The 23,830-nt window shown below is 43.7% G+C and overlaps 2 long non-coding RNA genes across 2 annotated transcripts; both read left to right on the forward strand.

Annotated features, from left to right (window-relative positions):
* Positions 1–6,707: 6,707 nt before the first annotated feature.
* Positions 6,708–7,996, forward strand: LOC100278515 (uncharacterized). The gene is made up of 2 exons (NR_157165.1): positions 6,708–7,480; positions 7,571–7,996. It is a non-coding gene; the product is annotated as an uncharacterized lncRNA (long non-coding RNA).
* Positions 7,997–12,043: 4,047 nt separating this feature from the next.
* On the forward strand, positions 12,044–18,234 carry LOC118476102 (uncharacterized). The gene is made up of 3 exons (XR_004855457.1): positions 12,044–15,185; positions 15,276–15,371; positions 18,090–18,234. It is a non-coding gene; the product is annotated as an uncharacterized lncRNA (long non-coding RNA).
* Positions 18,235–23,830: the final 5,596 nt, after the last annotated feature.

Below are 23,830 nucleotides of genomic sequence, written 5' to 3' on the forward strand. Positions count from 1 at the left end.
TCTTAATGCTCAACTTAAGACTTGCAAAATTGATTTTGATAAGTTAAAATTTGCTAGGGATGCCTACACCGTTGGTAGACACCCCTCAATTAAGGATGGGCTTGGCTTTCGAAAGGAAGCCAAGAACTTAACAAGCCAAAGGGCTCCCATTCCCAACAAGGAGAAAGGGAAGGCTCCTATGGCTAGTAGCATTCAAAGGAATCATGCTTTCATGTATAATGATAGAAAGTTTTCTAGAAATTCTCATTATAATAGGAGTTATAATGCTTTTGATTCACATGCTATGGTTGCTTCAAGCTCTACTTTTGTGCATGGTAGGCCTAGGAAAAGTAATGTTGTGCATCATGTGCCTAGGAAAGTATGTAATAAGCCGTCTACCATTTACCATGCTTGCAATACTTCATTTGCTCTTTTATGTAATAATGAAAAAGTAGTTGCTAGAAAGTTGGGATCCAAATGCAAGGAGACAAGACTTGCATTTGGGTTCCAAAGGCTATTGTGACTAACCTTGTAGGACCCAACAAGAGTTGGGTACCTAAAACCCAAGTGTAAATTGCCTTGCAGGTTTATGCATCTGGGGGCTCAAGCTGGACTATCGACAGCGGATGCATAAACCACATGACAGGGGAGAAGAAGATGTTCACCTCCTACGTCAAGAACAAGGATTTCCAAGATTTGATCATCTTTGGAGATGGGAACCAAGGCAAGGTTAAAGGACTGGGAAAAATAGCCATTTCATCTGAGCATTCTATCTCAAATGTGTTCTTAGTTGAATCGCTCGGGTACAACTTATTGTCTGTAAGTCAATTATGTAACATGGGTTCTAATTGTCTATTTACCAATGTAGATGTGTCTGTCTTTAGAAGGAGTGATGGTTCACTAGCTTTTAAGGGTGTATTAGACGGTAAACTCTACTTAGTAGATTTTTCAAAAGAGGAGGCCGATCTAGATGCATGCTTAATAGCTAAGACTAGTATGGGCTGGCTGTGGCATCGTTGTCTAGCACATGTTGGGATGAAGAAGCTTCATAAACTTTTAAAGGGAGAACATGTGTTAGTACTAACCAATGTCTGCTTCGAAAGAGATAGACCTTGTCCATCTTGTCAGGCAGGGAAACATGTGGGAAGCACTCATCACAACAAGAATGTGATGACAACATCAAGACCATTGGAGCTACTACATATGGACCTCTTCGGACCCGTTGCCTACCTTAGCATCGGGGGAAGTAAGTATGGTCTTGTTATTGTTGATGATTTTTCCCGCTTCACTTGGGTGTTCTTTTTGCAGGATAAATCAGAAACCCAAGGGACCTTAAGCGCTTTCTAAGGCGGGCTCAAAACAAATTTGAGCTCAAGGTGAAAAAGATAAGAAGCGACAACGGGTCCGAGTTCAAGAACCTACAAGTGGAGGGGTACCTTGAGGAGGATGGCATCAAGCACGAGTTCTCCGCTCCCTACACACCACAGCAAAATGGTGTGGTAGAGAGGAAGAACAGGACACTTATCGACATGGTGAGGACGATGCTTGGAGAGTTCAAGACGCCTGAGCGGTTTTGGTTGGAAGCTTTGAACACAGCTTGCCACGCCATAAACCGGGTCTACCTTCATCGCCTCCTCAAGAAGACCTCGTATGAACTTCTTATCGGTAACAAACCCAATGTGTCTTACTTTCGTGTATTTGGGAGCAAATGCTACATTTTGGTGAAGAAAGGTAGACATTCCAAATTTGCTCCCAAAGCTGTAGAAGGGTTTTTACTAGGGTATGACTCGAATACAAGGGCGTATAGAGTCTTCAACAAATCATCGGGTTTGGTTGAAGTCTCTAGCGATGTTGTATTTGATGAGACTAATGGCTCTCCGAGAGAACAATTTGATGTTGATGATGTAGATGAAGATGATGTTTCAACGGCCGCAATACGTATGATGGCAATAGGAGATGTGCGACCACAGGAGCAATATCAGCCTTCTTCCTCAACGATGGTGCACCCCCCAACTCAAGATGACGAACAGGTTCCTCAAGATGAGGCGCGTGATCAAGGGGGAGCACAAGAAGAACCAGCTATGGAGGAAGAAGCACCACAGGCCCCTCCAACTCAAGTCCGAGCGACGATCCAACGACATCACCCCGTCGATCAGATACTGGGTGACATAAGCAAGGGAGTAACAACTCGCTCACGTTTAGCTAATTTTTGTGAGCATTACTCGTTTGTCTCTTCTATTAAGCCTTTCAGGGTAGAAGAGGCCTTGCAGGATCCGCACTGGGTGTTGGCCATGCAGGAAGAGCTCAACAACTTCAAGAGGAACGAAGTTTGGAGCCTGGTGCCACATCCAAAGCAAAATGTTGTGGGAACCAAGTGGGTGTTCCGCAACAAGCAAGACGAGCATAGAGTGGTGACAAGAAACAAGGCTCGACTTGTGGCAAAAGGTTATGCCCAAGTCGCAGGTTTAGATTTTGAGGAGACTTTTGCTCCTGTGGCTAGGCTAGAGTCTATTCGCATTCTATTAGCCTATGCCGCTCACTATTCTTTCAGGTTGTTTCAAATGGACGTGAACAGTGCTTTCCTCAACGGGCCGATCAAGGAGGAGGTGTACGTGGAATAACCCTCTGGCTTTGAGGATGAAAGCAGGGTGATGACTCAAAAGTTTGAGATGTCGATGATGGGCGAGTTGAACTACTTCCTTGGGTTCCAAGTGAAGCAACTCAAGGACGGCACCTTCATATCCCAAACAAAGTACACTCAAGATCTTCTCAAGCGGTTTGGGATGAAGGACGCCAAGCCCACGAAGACACCAATGGGAACCGACGGACATGTCGACCTCAACAAAGGAGGTAAGTCCATTGATCAAAAGGCATACCGGTCTATGATAGGTTCCTTGCTTTATTTATGTGCTAGTAGACCGGATATTATGCTTAGCGTATGCATGTGTGCTAGATATCAATCCGACCCCAAGGAATGTCACCTTGTGGCCGTTAAGCGGATTCTTAGATATTTAGTTGCTACGCCTTGCTTCGGGATCTAGTATCCAAAGGGGTCTACCTTTGACTTGATTGGATATTCAGACTCCGATTATGCCGGGTGCAAGGTTGATAGGAAGAGCACATCGGGGACGTGCCAATTTCTAGGAAGGTCCCTGGCATCGTGGAGCTCAAAGAAACAAACATCCATTGCCCTATCCACCGCTGAGACCGAGTATGTTGTCGCAGGACAGTGTTGCGCGCAACTACTTTGGATGAGGCAAACCCTCCGGGACTTTGGCTACAATCTGAGCAAAGTCCCACTCCTATGTGACAATGAGAGTGCAATCCGCATGGTAGATAATCCTGTTGAACACAGCCACACTAAGCACATAGACATCCGGCATCACTTCCTGAGAAACCACCAGCAAAAGGGAGATATCGAGGTGTACCATATTAACATCGAGAACCAGCTAGCCGATATCTTCACCAAGCCTTTAGATGAGAAAAGGTTTTGCAGGTTGCGTAGTGAGCTAAATGTCTTAGATTCACGTAACTTGGATTGATCTATAGCATACATGTGTTTTATGCCTTTGATCATGTTACTTATACATTTATGTATTATTTGTGGTGCTCAAGTTGTACACATGATCCCCGGACCTCACAAGTCCATGTGTGCGTGATGCACATATTTAGGGGGAGATGTGCTACAACTTGACCCTTTGAGACTAATCCGTTTGTTTGAATATACTTGATGTAGTCTCAAAGGTGGATTGAAAGGGAAAGGTGAACTTGGACCATGCAAAGACTTCCACTGCACTCCGGTATTAGTGTACTTACCTCCAAGTTCATTCTTTATGCTCTTATTGCCTATTTGCTCTTAGTTGACATTTTTGGTGAGGCAATGGGGTTAAAAGGCTAAGAATGATCTCGTTTTTGTGCTTAATGCCAAAGGGGGAGAAATTAGGCCAAAGCAAGCAAATGGATCAGCTACCACTTGTGAATTTTGAAAACAATAGAGTTAGAACTTTTGATTTGTCCAAAATACTCTAATTGCAAAATTTGGTCTCTTATGAGGGAGAATTTTGATTATGGGAAAAAGGGGGAGTTTTTGGCTCTTGATCATTTTTACTCTTGGATTATCTCTCTTGATGCCCAAACAAGTGAGTTTGAATTAGAGATAGGAAAATGAATTTGATTTGCAAAAACAAACCAAGTGGTGGCAAAGAATGATCCAAATATGCCAAATTTGAATCAAAAACAATTTTGTTCTCAATTGCATTGATGTTGCACTTCTTTTGGTTGCTTTTTGATGTGTTGGCATAAATCACCAAAAAGGGGGAGATTGAAAGGGAAATGTGCCTTGGGCCATTTCTATAATGTTTTGGTGATTAAGTGTCCAACACATATTGAGTGAGTTGATTATGTGCCAAACAATCAAGAAGTGCAAATCATGTTACAAGGTATGTTTATAGACTTAGTACATTGTTTTGAGTACTAACATATATTGTTAAAGTGCTAGAAACAGAGAAAAGAAAAGAAGAAAAGGATTGCAAGTGACTTGGCTGTGTACAGCCAAAGTCTTGTTCGGACTAGCACACCGGACTGTCCGGTATCCGGTGCGCCAGGCTGAACTCCAGTGAACAGGCCGCTCTCGGGAGAAGTTTGGCGGTGTACGGCTATAATTCACCGGACTGTCCGGTGGTGCACCGGACTGTCTGGTGAGCCAACGGTCGTCTGCGCCAACGGTCGGGCGCGCAATCTTCGCACGACGCGTGGCAACTTCAATGGTCGGCGGGGGGCACCGAACTGTCCGGTGTGCCAACCGGACAGTGTCCGGTGTGCCAACCGGCCCGGAGCTGCAACGGTCACCTGTGCCAGAAAAGGAAGGAGATCGCGCACCGGACATGAACAGTGGCTGTCCGGTGGTGCACCGGACTGTCCGGTGCGCCACCCGACAGAAGACAATCTTGGCCTTCCTTGTTGGTCTCCAACGGCTCCTAGCTGCCTTGGGGCTATAAAAGGGACCCCTAGGCGCATGGAGGAGTCACCCAAGCACACTCTAAGCATTCCAAGACTTCTAGTCCTCACTTTCACGCAATCGTTCATCATTCTTGAGATTGGAGCACTTTTCGAGTTGTAAACTCCCCACGCGTGTTTTGTGTGCTCATCTTCTCACTTGTGTGCGTGTTTGCAGTGTGGATTTAATTCTAGTGTGCGTTGCTCTTCCCAGCCTTACTCCGTGCTTTCATTGTGATCTTTGTTGTAAGGGCGAGAGACTCCAACTTGTGGAGATTCCTCGCAAATGGGAAAAAGAGATAAGAAAGAAAAGCCATGGTATTCAAGTTGATCATTGGATCACTTGAAAGGGGTTGAGTGCAACCCTCGTCCATTGGGACGCCACAACATGGAAGTAGGCAAGTGTTACTTGGCCGAACCACGGGATATAATCGTGTCTCTTGTGTTGATCTCTTTGTGATTGTTTTACTCACAAGAACTCGCTTCTCAACTACTTAGTCGCACTAACATTTCTATAACCAAGTTTTGTGGCTATTTAGAGTTGAATTTTACAGGATCACCTATTCACCCCCCCTCTAGGTGCTATCAACTTCGGAAACGGAAACGATATCGGTATTTCAGAAACATCGGAAACGAAAGTTTGGTGCGGAAAATACACCGGTAACGGTCGAAATCTAAAATACGATCGGTAAACATATCAAACTTCATAATACAACAAAGTTGACAAAAGATCACAAAGACCACAAGTTCACAATTCATGATATAACAAGTTCACAAGGATCACAAATTTATAATATAAAAAGTTTACAAAGATCACAAGTTCACAATATAACAAGTTCACTGTATAACAACTTCATAAAGATCACAAGTTCACAGACTCAAAGCTCACAATTCACAATATCCACTCGATCTTGCTGACAAGACATGCTTACTTATGAAATATTTTGTGACACCCCAGGTGTCTATTTCGGGTTATGACGGAAGAATTACCCTAATCTTGAATGCTCAGTGAAAATTTCTATTTCTCGATCGTGTCTATCTCTGTCTATCAGGCTTTCTCATGGAAGTTCACCGAATTCAGAGTTAATCGATCGCGAGAAACAACCAAGTTTGGAGCGTGTTAAAACTTTTAATTCTTGGCATGGATGCAAAACTCGATACTCAATCTCGATTTATAAATCTCGTCTAAAGCTCATTTAATCAAACGCTCGGCAGCTGCTAGTCAAGCTGTGTCCGACTCCGATTTCTCGATGTTCGATCTATGTCCAAAAATTAATCCGACTCCGTACTCTCACACGGAATACTCAAATTGTCGTCCTCTAATCAATTTTATCCGACTCGACCAAATATCTCATGTCCGAACTGAACTCAAAACCCCGTATCGGCAACGATTTTAAAATATCACGATTCGCCTTATCCGACTAAAAATCCAAAGCCGATCGAATCTCAAGACGATTTATTTTCAAATCACGCGTAGGGAATTATTTTCGAGCAAAGTCAAACCAAACTCTCGACCAAGTTAATCGCGTAGTCGTCCGTTCGTCCGAACTCTGTTCCACTCTGTTCCGCGTACAGACGAAATCCGCAGGAACATTTTTATTCCGGAAAAATAAATTAGCGCGACCCGATTTCATGTTTTGGGGCCAAGCCCATTCTAGCCCGGCCCAGCCCACTAAGAAAACCCTAACCCTAGAGCTCATCTATAAATAGGACCCCTCTCCCCTTGCACTTGGAAATTTTGCATTCCCACCCCTATCTTTTTTTCAGCCGCCACTTCCTTTTCCCTGCCTTCTTCTTCCTCCAGCGAGCAGCAAGCGCAGGGAGCAGCAGCTTTCCCAGCGCCCCCTCTCTCCCATGGCTGAGCAGCAGCTCTGCTCGCCCCCTCCCATGGCGCCTCCGCCTCCCTGCGTGCTCTTTCCTCGCTCCTTGGCGCAGCAGCAAATTACCATGGTGCCTCCCTCTGCTGTCCACGAAGAGCAGCCAAGCGCCCCACTGTTGAAGCTCCCTGGATGGCGCCTAGAATTTCAGCAGAGAGCTTCTTCTCCATGGCCAGCCGCCCCTCTGTTGCTGCCGAGCTCCAGCTCTGGCCAGCAGCCATGGCGCCGAGGATTACCTGCAGGCGAGCAGCTCGGCCCTTCTTCCCTGCGCCCAGCTATTCTCCCTGCGCAGCACCTCCTTCTTCTACCTCTTGCCGGCGCCCAGCAGCAGCTCACCCCATGGATGGCGCCCAGAAAATTTCAGCCGGCGCCCCTTCTTTTTCCCCTGCTCGTTCTCCCTCGCGCAGCAGCAGCTCGCCCCACCTCACCTCGCTGCGCAGCTCCTCGGCGAAACGCCGCTGTTCCTGCAGCCCCGGCACATCCCCCAGCTTCCTCGCTGCTACCGCTGCGCGCATGCCAAGTGCTCGGCATAATGTCGAGGGAGATGTGTTGTTGCAGCACGCCGTGACGCTCGCTGGGTGTTCAATGTTTTTGGCGCAGCCCCGCTCGCGACGCCGTTGAAACCCGTGGTGAGAAAACCCCCGCTGCCCTTGCTGCTATTATATTTTTATTTTCGGTCTCGGTGAAATTGTTTAAAGGTTGTGTGTGTCTAATCGCAGCTAGCCGTCAATCGCCATTCGTCACGCACGCGCGTTCGATACAAGACCGGTCGGGTGAACCACGTGCTTGCATAACTCAAATCCGATCCCGCTCAGGTTGATTGATTTATAGTTTACCATACGTATGATTTGGTTGATGTCATGCAATGCGCGTATATGTGGGGATATGTGTATAAAATGTCTTGATTATACGCATTAGTAGGTTCGCATTTGCGGTTGGAGAACAAGAAGTTGTTTGATGTGTGCGATTTGTAGTTTGTCTAAATACGTTTGGTCGATGTGGTGTGTATTGGTGTTTGAATATATGTGGCTGCGATGATTCATTTATGCGTCACAAGGATGGTTCGTGGATGGTGTTAGTCGTTTGTTAAAATACTTCGTCATAAAGCAGTGTGTTAGTCGGGGTAAATCTAATAAAAAGTAAAACATGTTTGGCGATTTCCGCAGTCGGCTAATGAGTTAGTCTATGTAAATATATTTTATGTATTCATCATGGTGTAGGTTAGAGTGGGTTGAAAATATAAGATTATGTCACATATGATTAGTGTTTTAAAGGCGGATGTACGAATAATCAGTTGGTGTTTCACTCGTCTAGTCGCTAAGTGTTGTCATAGACAATTGTGCTAAAAGTGGTTATAAGAATGCAGTGGTCACGTGGTGTGGTTGGCTGCGATAAGTAGACTGGAAGTGTGGGCTTGTCTGAGCACGATATTGTCAAACGTGTATGTCGAATTGCGTTATAGTAGTAATTTCGTTAAGTTGAATCGAAGAGTCTCGAGTGCACGCCACAACATGGTTGTATGCGAGACAGAGTAAAATAAAGTGTGCTCGACATAAATGTTCAGTCGTTGTAGGTGGAATTTGTCCTTACTTGATTTAGAGAGGTGGTGACATGCCGAAGTAGTCATCGCTTACTCCATGTTTATAAGTCGAGTCAAAATGCGGGGTACTAGTAGTACGCTAGGCAGGCGGTGTTCCAAATAGATAAATCGGGTGATGTGGTAGTTGTCAAGCGTGATAGAGGTTGTGTCACTTAGGTTATAAATTGATGCTCGACAGGTGGGGTCTCCTAAAATATGGCGTTTTAAGTGACTTGTGTGTTGTCCAGTTTAAGTTGAGAAAATGGTTAAGAAAAACTAATTAACCTGCTCCCACCTATGTTTTTGAGTTGCGAAGTCTAAAATACTTTGCTAAGTTTTATACTAGTTAACCAACTTGTTAGATGTCTTTAGTTAAGTTTGTAGTCGCGATGAATTGCTTGTTGTGGTCTAAATGTGTATGGTTATGGTTGCGAATGAAAAGTATTAGTGCTCCTGTGATGTCTAAGTTAAAACGCAAATGGTTGGGTACTTATCGGGGAGAATGTGTCGTTGATGGGTTGTGGTAGTTTTAGTGCACTAAATGACTTGAATAAAATTTGCGAGTCAAATTATTGGTTCTAATTTGATTGTCTTAACTCAAACAAATAGTAAAGCGTTAGAGTAATTCAAGTCTTTCGAACGCGGCGATTCTTGAATTATATAGAAGCTGAAAATTGTTAGTTACTGTTTTGGACTGCACGCAGTGATTTCCTAGTGCTGTATGTTTGATGAACTAAATTATGTTTTCTGTAGATATGTGCTATAGAAAAGTTGTAGAAAACTCTATTATCTTACTTGTGTAAAAATTTGACAGGCATAAGTCTGATCGTTTAGTAGTTGTGCTTTTTACAAATTCAGTAACTGAATCTGTCCAAATTCTGTACAGATTTCAGAAACTGTATTGTTTGTTCAATTTAATGTTGCAATCTGTTCATGGTCGTTATAAGAAAGTTGTAGATGCTTTTCTGATCTTGCTTGTGTTAAAATTTCATAACTAAAGGCCTGACAGTTTAAGAGTTATAGAATTTACAAACTGATTGCTGTGTTCTGTCCTCTGTCAGAGCAGATTTCGAAAATTGTAATATTTGATTTGATTAAAACTGGAATCACTTCTTGGTGATTATAAAAGTTATGTAGGGCTTTTTCTAAGCTTTCCAAAAAGTCTTGGATCACTATTTTTGGTGATCTGAAGATTAAGTTATGGATGTTTAAAGTCTGAAGACTGAATCTGTCCAATTCTGGACAGCAAAGCCTTCCACTGTATTTATCCTTAGTTAAATACTGAATCACCTTGAGATGATTATAAATGATATGTAGACAATTTTATTACCTTTCCAGAAAGTCTAAAATCACTTTGTTTGGATGTCTGAATCTTCAGTTATGAATTTTTAAAGTCACAAGTCTGAATCTGTCCAAATCTGGACAGATCTGTTGTGTTAGCACTTTTAACCTTGCTAAGTGTTGAATCTTGTTAAGGTGAAAATACCAAAGTTGTAGAGAACATTTTAAGCTTTCCAGAAAGTCCTAGTTTGCTATGTTTGGATTAATATTTGAAAAGTTATGATTAAAACAAGTAACTGTTGTGCTGCTGTCCCAAAAATCTGCAAGCACTCATTTAATTGTTAGTTCACCCTTTTGGCTAAAAACGATTGGTTGGCACTAAATTCACATAGAATTGCCATGGCTAAGCTTGAGGTAATATATGTGTCATGTTTTTATACGTTTCTTTCTCTAGTTAATTGTGATGTAGTATTGTGTTGCGTAAATATCCAAAATGTTTGTCGTCTTTTTAGTGGTGTAATGTTGTGCGCTCGACGATATGTAGTTAGCTAACGCTAGTGGGTGTGGTTGCTTGTGATGTCTCGCTACTTAGTATTTAATTCGCTAGCGTGTACTTAAGGTATCTTGTGCTATTCCATTATATTCATACATATGCATCTTGCACCTCATATAGGACCGAGAGATGGTGATCGAGCCAGTGATGTGGTGCCAACCACAAGATGCCGTGGTGGACGACCTGAAGGATGGGCATAACCAGTGGATGCTCGCCAAACGAGTACCCCCCAGCAAACACTATCTAAGTGTTAAATTAAAGGCAAGCCCCGGTTTATGCATAACCGTTATATATATGCTATTTTACTGCACTTAATGTTTGTAGGCTTGTACTGTGCACTTAAGTGTAGGAGTTGACTGAAACCCTAGTTGCATGATCTCAGGAATCCTATTGAGATGAATACTAGTATGCTAGGTCGAGTAGCTGCTTTATTAATTAGGATCTCGGTAGAAGTCGAGTGATTTTTCTAGCACTCGCGCGAGATCAGGGAATTGGTTGTATCCACTTTCATATCGTATGGATGATTGTTTTGTGGGCAACAATCCATGGGGATTGGTTGTCTACGGGATAAAAATTTGAATAAGGATTATGGTGTGGTACCGTGAGTCAAGCGTTTGAACGTACTAAACATATGCCGAGAAATATGGTAAACCGGTAAGCCTAGTACCTGATTGAACCTGGCAGTAGACTTTGCCCCTCACGCGACCTGAGACGAGGTCTCCCATTCCGGTTATGGTGGGTACAAGTGCGGTCACTGCACGACGGCCAGTCGGGGTCAGTGAGGCATTGTACGCCAAGGCGATGAGCCCTGTTCTGCTGACGGGGAATCGATGGGGACGGTTGACGTGTGTGGGGACGGAGTGCCCCTACATGTCGTGTGTTTAGGTTTACCTTGCAAGGTTTAAAAACTCGATTTGAATCGTCTGCTTCTCGCAGCTAATGAGACTGCTTGATCCATGCTACTACATTGAGTAATAAGTGGAAATGTGGTGACTGGCAAAAGATGTTGGTTGATAAAAATGTTTGATACCATGTATGATTAGCTAGGTACACATCTAGTTAAAAAGGAGCATACTAAAACTTGAAAAGCTAAAATATAATTTTAGACTCAGCTAGTGCTTTTGGCAAACCAAACCCTCAGCCAAACAACTGCATGTCTAGAGGTAGAGGAGTAGACTCCTCACACCGGGTAAGTCTAGCTGAGTATTAGTATACTCAGCCTTGCTTATGGCATAATTTTTGCAGGTACTCCTTAGGATGATTTGTTGATGGTGTGACTTGGCCTTCATCCCTGCCACCGGGATAGACGGTCGAGTGGGTTACTGCTTCCGCAGGAAAGGACCAGGCGGAGTAGCGTGGCCAGGCTTCGCCATGTTACTCGGTTCTTCTCCGTTAGTTATTTCCGCTGCATTAAAATTTATGGTTATTATTTCTGAAACTCCGACAATGTAATCACTAATGATACTTATTAAATTTGTGGTATTATGTTTTATTGTATTTCTCTGTGCCTCACCTTCGAGTGAGCTAGTGGTATTCGATCCTGGATAAGTGGCCTCGTCGGACTAGATCCGAGGGACTGACGATTTATTCCTATTTAAGTGTGGTCTAGCCTTTAAAACGGGACTTAGGCACTTAAGTTGGAATAATTCGGGCAGTTCCGCCACAGCTGGTATCGGAGCGAATACCAGTACAGAGAAGTCAATAAGTCATGATTCCAACCTTTTCTAAAGTAAAATTTGCTTAGAAACCAAAGTTGGATAGACATCAGGACGATAAGGATAAACCTAGGACGTGAAGCCTTACGAAATAGATGGGTAGCTAGGTGGCTATTTATATAGGCCATAAAGGCTACTATTGCTACTAGCAGGATGCTGTAGAAGCTTCCAAAAAATTAGTTAGGTCTGAGAAGACGACTAGAATGAGCATGCATCATGATTGTCGCATTATAATTGTCTCTTGTGCATCAACATGCTTCTTTCACCTTTATTCTAATAACAAGAACTTGTGAATAATGTGATGTACTGCTATGTTCTGAAAACTATAAGAAATGCTTTACCTTGTGTCGGATTGGTAAGCCTTGACTAGGTCGTGATATGTGTTTCTCTTGCCTTGCTTTCTAGAAGGTACGATAGTTGTTCAGTCCGTTTTGCCTCTAAAAAAAAATTGTTGTCTGTCCTGCTCATAAAAGACCCCCTTCCCCAAATAATCTAGTGGTTCCCTAGTGAAACCAAAAAAAAATCAAATCACGTGCTTGTTTGGGGTGTTTCTAGCCCTTGTGTGTTTTACGCTTGAAGTTACACCTGCACAGCTTATAGACCCCCACAGCTTGACCGCTGGACCAACCCAAGTCCCCTTGTGCACTTGTTGTGTCAAAAAAATTGCTGGGTGTCTAGTTGCACAAACCCTATCAAGGCCATGTTACTTTCCATAAATCCTATCTCCTAAAACTTCATAGCATTCCTGTTGATCATCCTAGCTGATCCTGTTTGCCGACCTCTCTTTTCACCTGGATCTAGTACTCTTTTTCCTTGTGAATTATGTTGTGACTTTATCATACAAATCTCTGGATCCTTCATCGATTCGGCCCCGTATCTGGTTATCTGTTGTAACCCGTTCTCAAATATCGAATGTTGATCTTGCCTAAATCTCTCATTCTAATCATTCTCATACTCTTTCTCCAAGGATCATGACGTCATTTTATCAACATATCTCTAATCAGTGTATCCATTTAGTTCAATGGATTTCATTGTTGTCCTTGGATCTCTTATGTCTCTAAAAGCTTATCAGTCCCGATCTCATGGTTGGTTCCTCCTCATATTAAATACCGTATCGATCTTTGGCTGATAATCCCCGTGATGATCATAAAAATAGTTCTCTGAGATGAAGAAAATTCTCCTGTGATGCTCTTTTGCCAGCAATCTCTGCTTCAATTCTGATCATATTTTTTATTTGCTGAGCCATACTCTCATGGGTTCCATCTAATTATGCCAAGTGAATTTTTCATTGGTTACGTTTAGTAATGGTGTCATGACTAACGACTGATGGTGTCGCGACGAGAACGAGAGCCTACTATGGTGCACACATGGTTGAGCTGCTCGGCACGCGCTGGTATCGCGGTCACTAGTCGTGATCCATTACGAGACTATACTGATGTGCTACCTTTTGTGAACATTCTCTCAGAGCGATCGCTGCATTTTGTCTCAACATGCCGCGATATTCTCCCCAAATCTATCTTCAGTATCTTGTCAGATCACATCTCAAAAATTTCCATCTATCTTCAGCTTGGGAGTTACATGCTTCTCCACCCTTAAGAGTCCTTGTTCGAATCTCGGGACGAGATTCTTTTTAAGGGGGGAAGGCTGTGACACCCCAGGTGTCTATTTCGGGTTATGACGGAAGAATTACCCTAATCTTGAATGCTCAGTGAAAATTTCTATTTCTCGATCGTGTCTATCTCTGTCTATCAGGCTTTCTCATGGAAGTTCACCGAATTCAGAGTTAATCGATCGCGAGAAACAACCAAGTTTGGAGCGTGTTAAAACTTTTAATTCTTGGCATGGATGCAAAACTCGATACTCAATCTCGATTTATAAATCTCGTCTAAAGCTCATTTAATCAAACGCTCGGCAGCTGCTAGTCGAGCTGTGTCCGACTCCGATTTCTCGATGTTCGATCTATGTCCAAAAATTAATCCGACTCCGTACTCTCACACGGAATACTCAAATTGTCGTCCTCTAATCAATTTTATCCGACTCGACCAAATATCTCATGTCCGAACTGAACTCAAAACCCCGTATCGGCAACGATTTTAAAATATCACGATTCGCCTTATCCGACTAAAAATCCAAAGCCGATCGAATCTCAAGACGATTTATTTTCAAATCATGCGTAGGGAATTATTTTCGAGCAAAGTCAAACCAAACTCTCGACCAAGTTAATCGCGTAGTCGTCCGTTCGTCCGAACTCTGTTCCACTCTGTTCCGCGTACAGACGAAATCCGCAGGAACATTTTTATTCCGGAAAAATAAATTAGCGCGACCCGATTTCATGTTTTGGGGCCAAGCCCATTCTAGCCCGGCCCAGCCCACTAAGAAAACCCTAACCCTAGAGCTCATCTATAAATAGGACCCCTCTCCCCTTGCACTTGGAAATTTTGCATTCCCACCCCTATCTTTTTTTCAGCCGCCACTTCCTTTTCCCTGCCTTCTTCTTCCTCCAGCGAGCAGCAAGCGCAGGGAGCAGCAGCTTTCCCAGCGCCCCCTCTCTCCCATGGCTGAGCAGCAGCTCTGCTCGCCCCCTCCCATGGCGCCTCCGCCTCCCTGCGTGCTCTCTCCTCGCTCCTTGGCGCAGCAGCAAATTACCATGGTGCCTCCCTCTGCTGTCCACGAAGAGCAGCCAAGCGCCCCACTGTTGAAGCTCCCTGGATGGCGCCTAGAATTTCAGCAGAGAGCTTCTTCTCCATGGCCAGCCGCCCCTCTGTTGCTGCCGAGCTCCAGCTCTGGCCAGCAGCCATGGCGCCGAGGATTACCTGCAGGCGAGCAGCTCGGCCCTTCTTCCCTGCGCCCAGCTATTCTCCCTGCGCAGCACCTCCTTCTTCTACCTCTTGCCGGCGCCCAGCAGCAGCTCACCCCATGGATGGCGCCCAGAAAATTTCAGCCGGCGCCCCTTCTTTTTCCCCTGCTCGTTCTCCCTCGCGCAGCAGCAGCTCGCCCCACCTCCCCTCGCTGCGCAGCTCCTCGGCGAAACGCCGCTGTTCCTGCAGCCCCGGCACATCCCCCAGCTTCCTCGCTGCTACCGCTGCGCGCATGCCAAGTGCTCGGCATAATGTCGAGGGAGATGTGTTGTTGCAGCACGCCGTGACGCTCGCTGGGTGTTCAATGTTTTTGGCGCAGCCCCGCTCGCGACGCCGTTGAAACCCGTGGTGAGAAAACCCCCGCTGCCCTTGCTGCTATTATATTTTTATTTTCGGTCTCGGTGAAATTGTTTAAAGGTTGTGTGTGTCTAATCGCAGCTAGCCGTCAATCGCCATTCGTCACGCACGCGCGTTCGATACAAGACCGGTCGGGTGAACCACGTGCTTGCATAACTCAAATCCGATCCCGCTCAGGTTGATTGATTTATAGTTTACCATACGTATGATTTGGTTGATGTCATGCAGTGCGCGTATATGTGGGGATATGTGTATAAAATGTCTTGATTATACGCATTAGTAGGTTCGCATTTGCGGTTGGAGAACAAGAAGTTGTTTGATGTGTGCGATTTGTAGTTTGTCTAAATACGTTTGGTCGATGTGGTGTGTATTGGTGTTTGAATATATGTGGCTGCGATGATTCATTTATGCGTCACAAGGATGGTTCGTGGATGGTGTTAGTCGTTTGTTAAAATACTTCGTCATAAAGCAGTGTGTTAGTCGGGGTAAATCTAATAAAACGTAAAGCATGTTTGGCGATTTCCGCAGTCGGCTAATGAGTTAGTCTATGTAAATATATTTTATGTATTCATCATGGTGTAGGTTAGAGTGGGTTGAAAATATAAGATTATGTCACATATGATTAGTGTTTTAAAGGCGGATGTACGAATAATCAGTTGGTGTTTCACTCGTCTAGTCGCTAAGTGTTGTCATAGACAATTGTGCTAAAAGTGGTTATAAGAATGCAGTGGTCACGTGGTGTGGTTGGCTGCGATAAGTAGACTGGAAGTGTGGGTTTGTCTGAGCACGATATTGTCAAACGTGTATGTCGAATTGCGTTATAGTAGTAATTTCGTTAAGTTGAATCGAAGAGTCTCGAGTGCACGCCACAACATGGTTGTATGCGAGACAGAGTAAAATAAAGTGTGCTCGACATAAATGTTCAGTCGTTGTAGGTGGAATTTGTCCTTACTTGATTTAGAGAGGTGGTGACATGCCGAAGTAGTCATCGCTTACTCCATGTTTATAAGTCGAGTCAAAATGCGGGGTACTAGTAGTACGCTAGGCAGGCGGTGTTCCAAATAGATAAATCGGGTGATGTGGTAGTTGTCAAGCGTGATAGAGGTTGTGTCACTTAGGTTATAAATTGATGCTCGACAGGTGGGGTCTCCTAAAATATGGCGTTTTAAGTGACTTGTGTGTTGTCCAGTTTAAGTTGAGAAAATGGTTAAGAAAAACTAATTAACCTGCTTCCACCTATGTTTTTGAGTTGCGAAGTCTAAAATACTTTGCTAAGTTTTATACTAGTTAACCAACTTGTTAGATGTCTTTAGTTAAGTTTGTAGTCGCGATGAATTGCTTGTTGTGGTCTAAATGTGTATGGTTATGGTTGCGAATGAAAAGTATTAGTGCTCCTGTGATGTCTAAGTTAAAACGCAAATGGTTGGGTACTTATCGGGGAGAATGTGTCGTTGATGGGTTGTGGTAGTTTTAGCGCACTAAATGACTTGAATAAAATTTGCGAGTCAAATTATTGGTTCTAATTTGATTGTCTTAACTCAAACAAATAGTAAAGCGTTAGAGTAATTCAAGTCTTTCGAACGCGGCGATTCTTGAATTATATAGAAGCTGAAAATTGTTAGTTACTGTTTTGGACTGCACGCAGTGATTTCCTAGTGCTGTATGTTTGATGAACTAAATTATGTTTTCTGTAGATATGTGCTATAGAAAAGTTGTAGAAAACTCTATTATCTTACTTGTGTAAAAATTTGACAGGCATAAGTCTGATCGTTTAGTAGTTGTGCTTTTTACAAATTCAGTAACTGAATCTGTCCAAATTCTGTACAGATTTCAGAAACTGTATTGTTTGTTCAATTTAATGTTGCAATCTGTTCATGGTCGTTATAAGAAAGTTGTAGATGCTTTTCTGATCTTGCTTGTGTTAAAATTTCATAACTAAAGGCCTGACGGTTTAAGAGTTATGGAATTTACAAACTGATTGCTGTGTTCTGTCCTCTGTCAGAGCAGATTTCGAAAATTGTAATATTTGATTTGATTAAAACTGGAATCAATTCTTGGTGATTATAAAAGTTATGTAGGGCTTTTTCTAAGCTTTCCAAAAAGTCTTGGATCACTATTTTTGATGATCTGAAGATTAAGTTATGGATGTTTAAAGTCTGAAGACTGAATCTGTCCAATTCTGGACAGCAAAGCCTTCCACTGTATTTATCCTTAGTTAAATACTGAATCACCTTGAGATGATTATAAATGATATGTAGAAAATTTTATTACCTTTCCAGAAAGTCTAAAATCACTTTGTTTTGATGTCTGAATCTTCAGTTATGAATTTTTAAAGTCACAAGTCTGAATCTGTCCAAATCTGGACAGATCTGTTGTGTTAGCACTTTTAACCTTGCTAAGTGTTGAATCTTGTTAAGGTGAAAATACCAAAGTTGTAGAGAACATTTTAAGCTTTCCAGAAAGTCCTAGTTTGCTATGTTTGGATTAATATTTGAAAAGTTATGATTAAAACAAGTAACTGTTGTGCTGCTGTCCCAAAAATCTGCAAGCACTCATTTAATTGTTAGTTCACCATTTTGGCTAAAAATGATTGGTTGGCACTAAATTCACATAGAATTGCCATGGCTAAGCTTGAGGTAATATATGTGTCATGTTTTTATACGTTTCTTTCTCTAGTTAATTGTGATATAGTATTGTGTTGCGTAAATATCCAAAATGTTTGTCGTCTTTTTAGTGGTGTAATGTTGTACGCTCGACGATATGTAGTTAGCTAACGCTAGTGGGTGTGGTTGCTTGTGATGTCTCGCTACTTAGTATTTAATTCGCTAGCGTGTACTTAAGGTATCTTGTGCTATTCCATTATATTCATACATATGCATCTTGCACCTCATATAGGACCGAGAGATGGTGATCGAGCCAGTGATGTGGTGCCAACCACAAGATGCCGTGGTGGACGACCTGAAGGATGGGCATAACCAGTGGATGCTCGCCAAACGAGTACCCCCCAGCAAACACTATCTAAGTGTTAAATTAAAGGCAAGCCCCGGTTTATGCATAACCGTTATATATATGCTATTTTACTGCACTTAATGTTTGTAGGCTTGTACTGTGCACTTAAGTGTAGGAGTTGACTGAAACCCTAGTTGCATGATCTCAGGAATCCTATTGAGATGAATACTAGTATGCTAGGTCGAGTAGCTGCTTTATTAATTAGGATCTCGGTAGAAGTCGAGTGATTTTTCTAGCACTCGCGCGAGATCAGGGAATTGGTTGTATCCACTTTCATATCATATGGATGATTGTTTTGTGGGCAACAATCCATGGGGATTGGTTGTCTACGGGATAAAAATTTGAATAAGGATTATGGTGTGGTACCGTGAGTCAAGCGTTTGAACGTACTAAACATATGCCGAGAAATATGGTAAACCGGTAAGCCTAGTACCTGATTGAACCTGGCAGTAGACTTTGCCCCTCACGCGACCTGAGACGAGGTCTCCCATTCCGGTTATGGTGGGTACAAGTGCGGTCACTGCACGACGGCCAGTCGGGGTCAGTGAGGCATTGTACGCCAAGGCGATGAGCCCTGTTCTGCTGACGGGGAATCGATGGGGACGGTTGACGTGTGTGGGGACGGAGTGCCCCTACATGTCGTGTGTTTAGGTTTACCTTGCAAGGTTTAAAAACTCGATTCGAATCGTCTGCTTCTCGCAGCTAATGAGACTGCTTGATCCATGCTACTACATTGAGTAATAAGTGGAAATGTGGTGACTGGCAAAAGATGTTGGTTGATAAAAATGTTTGATACCATGTATGATTAGCTAGGTACACATCTAGTTAAAAAGGAGCATACTAAAACTTGAAAAGCTAAAATATAATTTTAGACTCAGCTAGTGCTTTTGGCAAACCAAACCCTCAGCCAAACAGCTGCATGTCTAGAGGTAGAGGAGTAGACTCCTCACACCGGGTAAGTCTAGCTGAGTATTAGTATACTCAGCCTTGCTTGTGGCATAATTTTTGCAGGTACTCCTTAGGATGATTTGTTGATGGTGTGACTTGGCCTTCATCCCTGCCACCGGGATAGACGGTCGAGTGGGTTACTGCTTCCGCAGGAAAGGACCAGGCGGAGTAGCGTGGCCAGGCTTCGCCATGTTACTCGGTTCTTCTCCGTTAGTTATTTCCGTTGCATTAAAATTTATGGTTATTATTTCTGAAACTCCGACAATGTAATCACTAATGATACTTATTAAATTTGTGGTATTATGTTTTATTGTATTTCTCTGTGCCTCACCTTCGAGTGAGCTAGTGGTATTCGATCCTGGATAAGTGGCCTCGTCGGACTAGATCCGAGGGACTGACGATTTATTCCTATTTAAGTGTGGTCTAGCCTTTAAAACGGGACTTAGGCACTTAAGTTGGAATAATTCGGGCAGTTCCGCCACATATTTTTTCCTCACATAAAGAGTTTTTCACAACCTCACAGGAAAACCTAAAACCTAGTGTGTTGAAAAGACCAAATTGTTAATCTCAACTGCCTTCCAACACCATCTATCCCAAAAAAATCTTAAGGCGTCCAAAAAATACAAAAATAAGTATCCTTATCTAGAGACGTTCAGACGATGCGAAAAATCACATGCTGAAAAATTCCGAAAAAATTCGAGACACAATTCCGAATAATTCCGAGACACAATTCCGGAAAATTCCGAGACACAAATCCGGTAATTTCCGACAAAAACCGGTAACCGAAGGAAACGGTCGGTAAAACACCACGCCGATTCCGATACCGATTTCGATAGAAAATTTTGAAAACCGATTCCGTTTTCGAAAAATACCGTTATCAATGAATCCGGTTGAAAAATTTCGAAATCGATTTCTGGAATACCGAAAAATTCTGAAACCGTTTTCATCCCTACACACCACTGGTCGCTGGGGTCGCCTGACCAGGCCATGTATCTTGCCGCATGCCCTCATAGCGTGCGCGCGCGGATCACAGAGCGTGGCCCACCTGTTGGACCTATCTCCTTTCCCCAACCAAAACAGCGAGCACGGTGGACAGAAGTTAACAGACCACGCGCTGGGCGCGTGCGATTCCGCCGGACTTCCGTGGTTTGCGCTGAACTCCGGAACGGATCGGTCGGGCTCATCCTCGCCCAGGCTACAAATACCGGCCCCGCGACCCCCTTCACCACGTTCCAGACGGTAGCGCCCCTTGCAGCATAGTCGCCGAGCCGTATGTGAAAGGGAATTAGGCTTACACCTAGTTCCTAAATAATTTTGGTGGTTGAATTGCCCAACACAAATCTTTGGACTAACTAGTTTGCCCAAGTGTATAGATTATACAGGTGTACAAGGTTCACACTCAGCCAATAAAAAGACCAAGTTTTGGATTCAATAAAGGAGCAAAGGGGCAACCGAAGGCACCCCTGGTCTGGCGCACCGGACTGTCCGGTGTGCCACCGGATAGTGAACAGTACCTGTCCGGTGCACCAGGGGACTCAGACTCCAACTCTTCACTCTCGGGAATTCTCGGAAGACGGCGCGCTATAATTCACCGGACTGTCCGGTGTGCACCGGACATGTCCGGTGCTCCAAGGAAGCGCGGTCTCCGGAACTCGCCAGCCTCGGGTTCGCGTGGCAGCCGCTCCGCTATAATTCACCGGACTGTCCGGTGTGCACCGGACTGTCCGGTGTGCCAGCGGAGCAACGGCTCCCTGCGGCGCCAACGGCTCCCTGCGGTGCATTTAATGCGCGCGCAGCGCGCGCAGACGTCAGACATGCCCATACCGGTGCACCGGACATCAAACAGTACATGTCCGGTGTGCACCGGACATCCAGGAGGGCCCACAAGTCAGAAGCTCCAACGGTCAGAATCCAACGGCAGTGATGACGTGGCAGGGGCACCGGACTGTCCGGTGTGCACCGGACTGTCCGGTGCGCCATCGAGCAGACGCCTCCAGCCAACGGTCACGTTTGGTGGTTGGGGCTATAAATACCCCAACCACCCCACCATTCATTGCATCCAAGTTTTCCACTTCTCAACTACTACAAGAGCTCTAGCATTCAATTCTAGACACACAAAAGAGATCAAATCCTCTCCAATTCCACACAAAGCCCTAATGACTAGTGAGAGTGATTTGCCGTGTTCATTTGAGCTCTTGCGCTTGGATTGCTTCTTTTCTTTCTCACTTGTTCTTGAGATCACAACTCCATTGTAATCAAGGCAAGAGGCACCAATTGTGTGGTGGCCCTTGCGGGGAAGTTTTGTTCCCGGCTTTGATTTGAGAAGAGAAGCTCACTCGGTCCAAGGGACCGTTTGAGAGAGGGAAGGGTTGAAAGAGACCCGGCCTTTGTGGCCTCCTCAACGGGGAGTAGGTTTGCAAGAACCGAACCTCGGTAAAACAAATCCGCGTGTCACACACTTCATTATTCGCTTGTGATTTGTTTTGCGCCCTCTCTTGCGGACTCGTTTATATTTCTAACGCTAACCCGGCTTGTAGTTGTGTTTATATTTGTAAATTTCAGTTTCGCCCTATTCACCCCCCCTCTAGGCGACTATCAATTGGTATCAGAGCCCGGTGCTTCATTAGAGCCTAACCGCTCGAAGTGATGTCGGGAGATCACGCCAAGAAGGAGATGGAGACCGGCGAAAAGCCCACTACAAGCCACGGGAGCACTTCATCGGAAGAGTCCCGCACCAGAAGAAAGGAGAAGAAGAGATACTACAAGAAGAAGGGCGGCGATGCCCATGTTTGTCGGGAATGGGATTCCGACGAGAGCTCAAGCGACTCCTCCGACGACGAGGACGCCGCCAACATCGCCGTCACCAAGGGACTCCTCTTCCCCAACGTCGGCCACAAGTGCCTCATGGCAAAGGACGGCAAAAAGAAGGTTAAATCCAAATCCTCCACTAAATATGAATCCTCTAGTGATGACAATGCTAGTGATGAGGAAGATAATTTGCGCACCCTTTTTGCCAACCTTAACATAGCTCAAAAGGAAAAATTGAATGAATTGGTTAGTGCTATTCATGAAAAGGATGATCTTTTGGATTCCCAAGAGGATTGTCTAATTAAAGAAAACAAAAAACATGTTAAGGTTAAAAAGGCTTATGCTCTAGAAGTAGAAAAATGTGAAAAATTATCTAGTGAGCTAAGCACTTGCCATGAGATGATTGACAACCTTAGGAATGAAAATGCTATTTTAAATGCTAAGGTTGATTCTCATGTTTGTAATATTTCAATTCCCAATCCTAGAGATAATAATGATTTGCTTGCTAGGATTGAAGAATTAAACATTTCTCTTGCTAGTCTTAGAAAAGAGAATGAAAATTTGATTGCTAAGGCTAAAGATTTTGATGTTTGCAAAGTTACAATTGCCGATCTTAGAGATAAAAATGATATTCTTCATGCTAAGATTGTTGAACTTAATTCCTGCAAACCGTCTACATCTACCATTGAGCATGTGTCTATTTGTGATAGATGTAGAGATATTGATGTTAATGCTATTCATGATCACATGGCCTTAATTAAACAACAAAATGATCATATAGCAAAACTAGATGCTAAAATTGCCGAGCACAACCCAGAGAATGAGAAATTTAAATTTGCTCGTAGCATGCTTTATAATGGGAGACGCCCTGGCATTAAGGATGGCATTGGCTTCCAAAGGGGAGACAATGTCAAACTTAATGCCCCTCCTAAAAATTTGTCTAACTTTGTTAAGGGCAAGGCTCCCATGCCTCAGGATAACGAGGGATACATTTTGTACCCTGCCGGTTATCCCGAGAGCAAAATTAGGAAAATTCATTCTAGGAAGTCTCACTCTGGCCCTAATCATGCTTTTATGTATAAGGGTGAGACATCTAGCTCTAGGCAACCAACCCGTGCCAAGTTGCCTAGAAAGAAAACTTCTAATGCATCAAATGAACATAGCATTTCATTTAAGACTTTTGATGCATCATATGTTTTGACTAACAAATCCGGCAAAGTAGTTGCCAAATATGTTGGGGGCAAGCACAAGGGGTCAAGGACTTGTGTTTGGGTACCCAAAGTTCTTGTGTCTAATGCCAAAGGACCCAAAAACATTTGGGTACCTAAAGTCAAGAACTAAAATTGTTTTGTAGGTTTATGCATCCGGGGGCTCAAGTTGGATACTCGACAGCGGGTGCACAAACCACATGACAGGGGAGAAAAGGATGTTCTCCTCATATGAGAAAAACCAAGATCCCCAACGAGCTATCACATTCGGGGATGGAAATCAAGGTTTGGTCAAAGGACTGGGTAAAATTGCTATATCTCCTGACCATTCTATTTCCAATGTTTTTCTTGTTGATTCTTTAGATTACAACTTGCTTTCTGTTTCCCAATTATGTCAAATGGGCTACAACTGTCTTTTTACTGATATAGGTGTCACTGTCTTTAGAAGAAGTGATGATTCAATAGCTTTTAAGGGAGTGTTAGAGGGTCAGCTATACTTGGTAGATTTTGATAGAGCTGAACTCGACACTTGCTTAATTGCTAAGACTAACATGGGTTGGCTCTGGCACCGCCGACTAGCCCATGTTGGGATGAAGAATCTTCACAAGCTTCTAAAGGGAGAACACATTTTAGGATTAACAAATGTTCATTTTGAGAAAGACA

The sequence above is a fragment of the Zea mays genome, chromosome 1 (assembly GCF_902167145.1).
Source record: "Zea mays cultivar B73 chromosome 1, Zm-B73-REFERENCE-NAM-5.0, whole genome shotgun sequence".
Classification (NCBI taxonomy): domain Eukaryota; kingdom Viridiplantae; phylum Streptophyta; class Magnoliopsida; order Poales; family Poaceae; genus Zea; species Zea mays.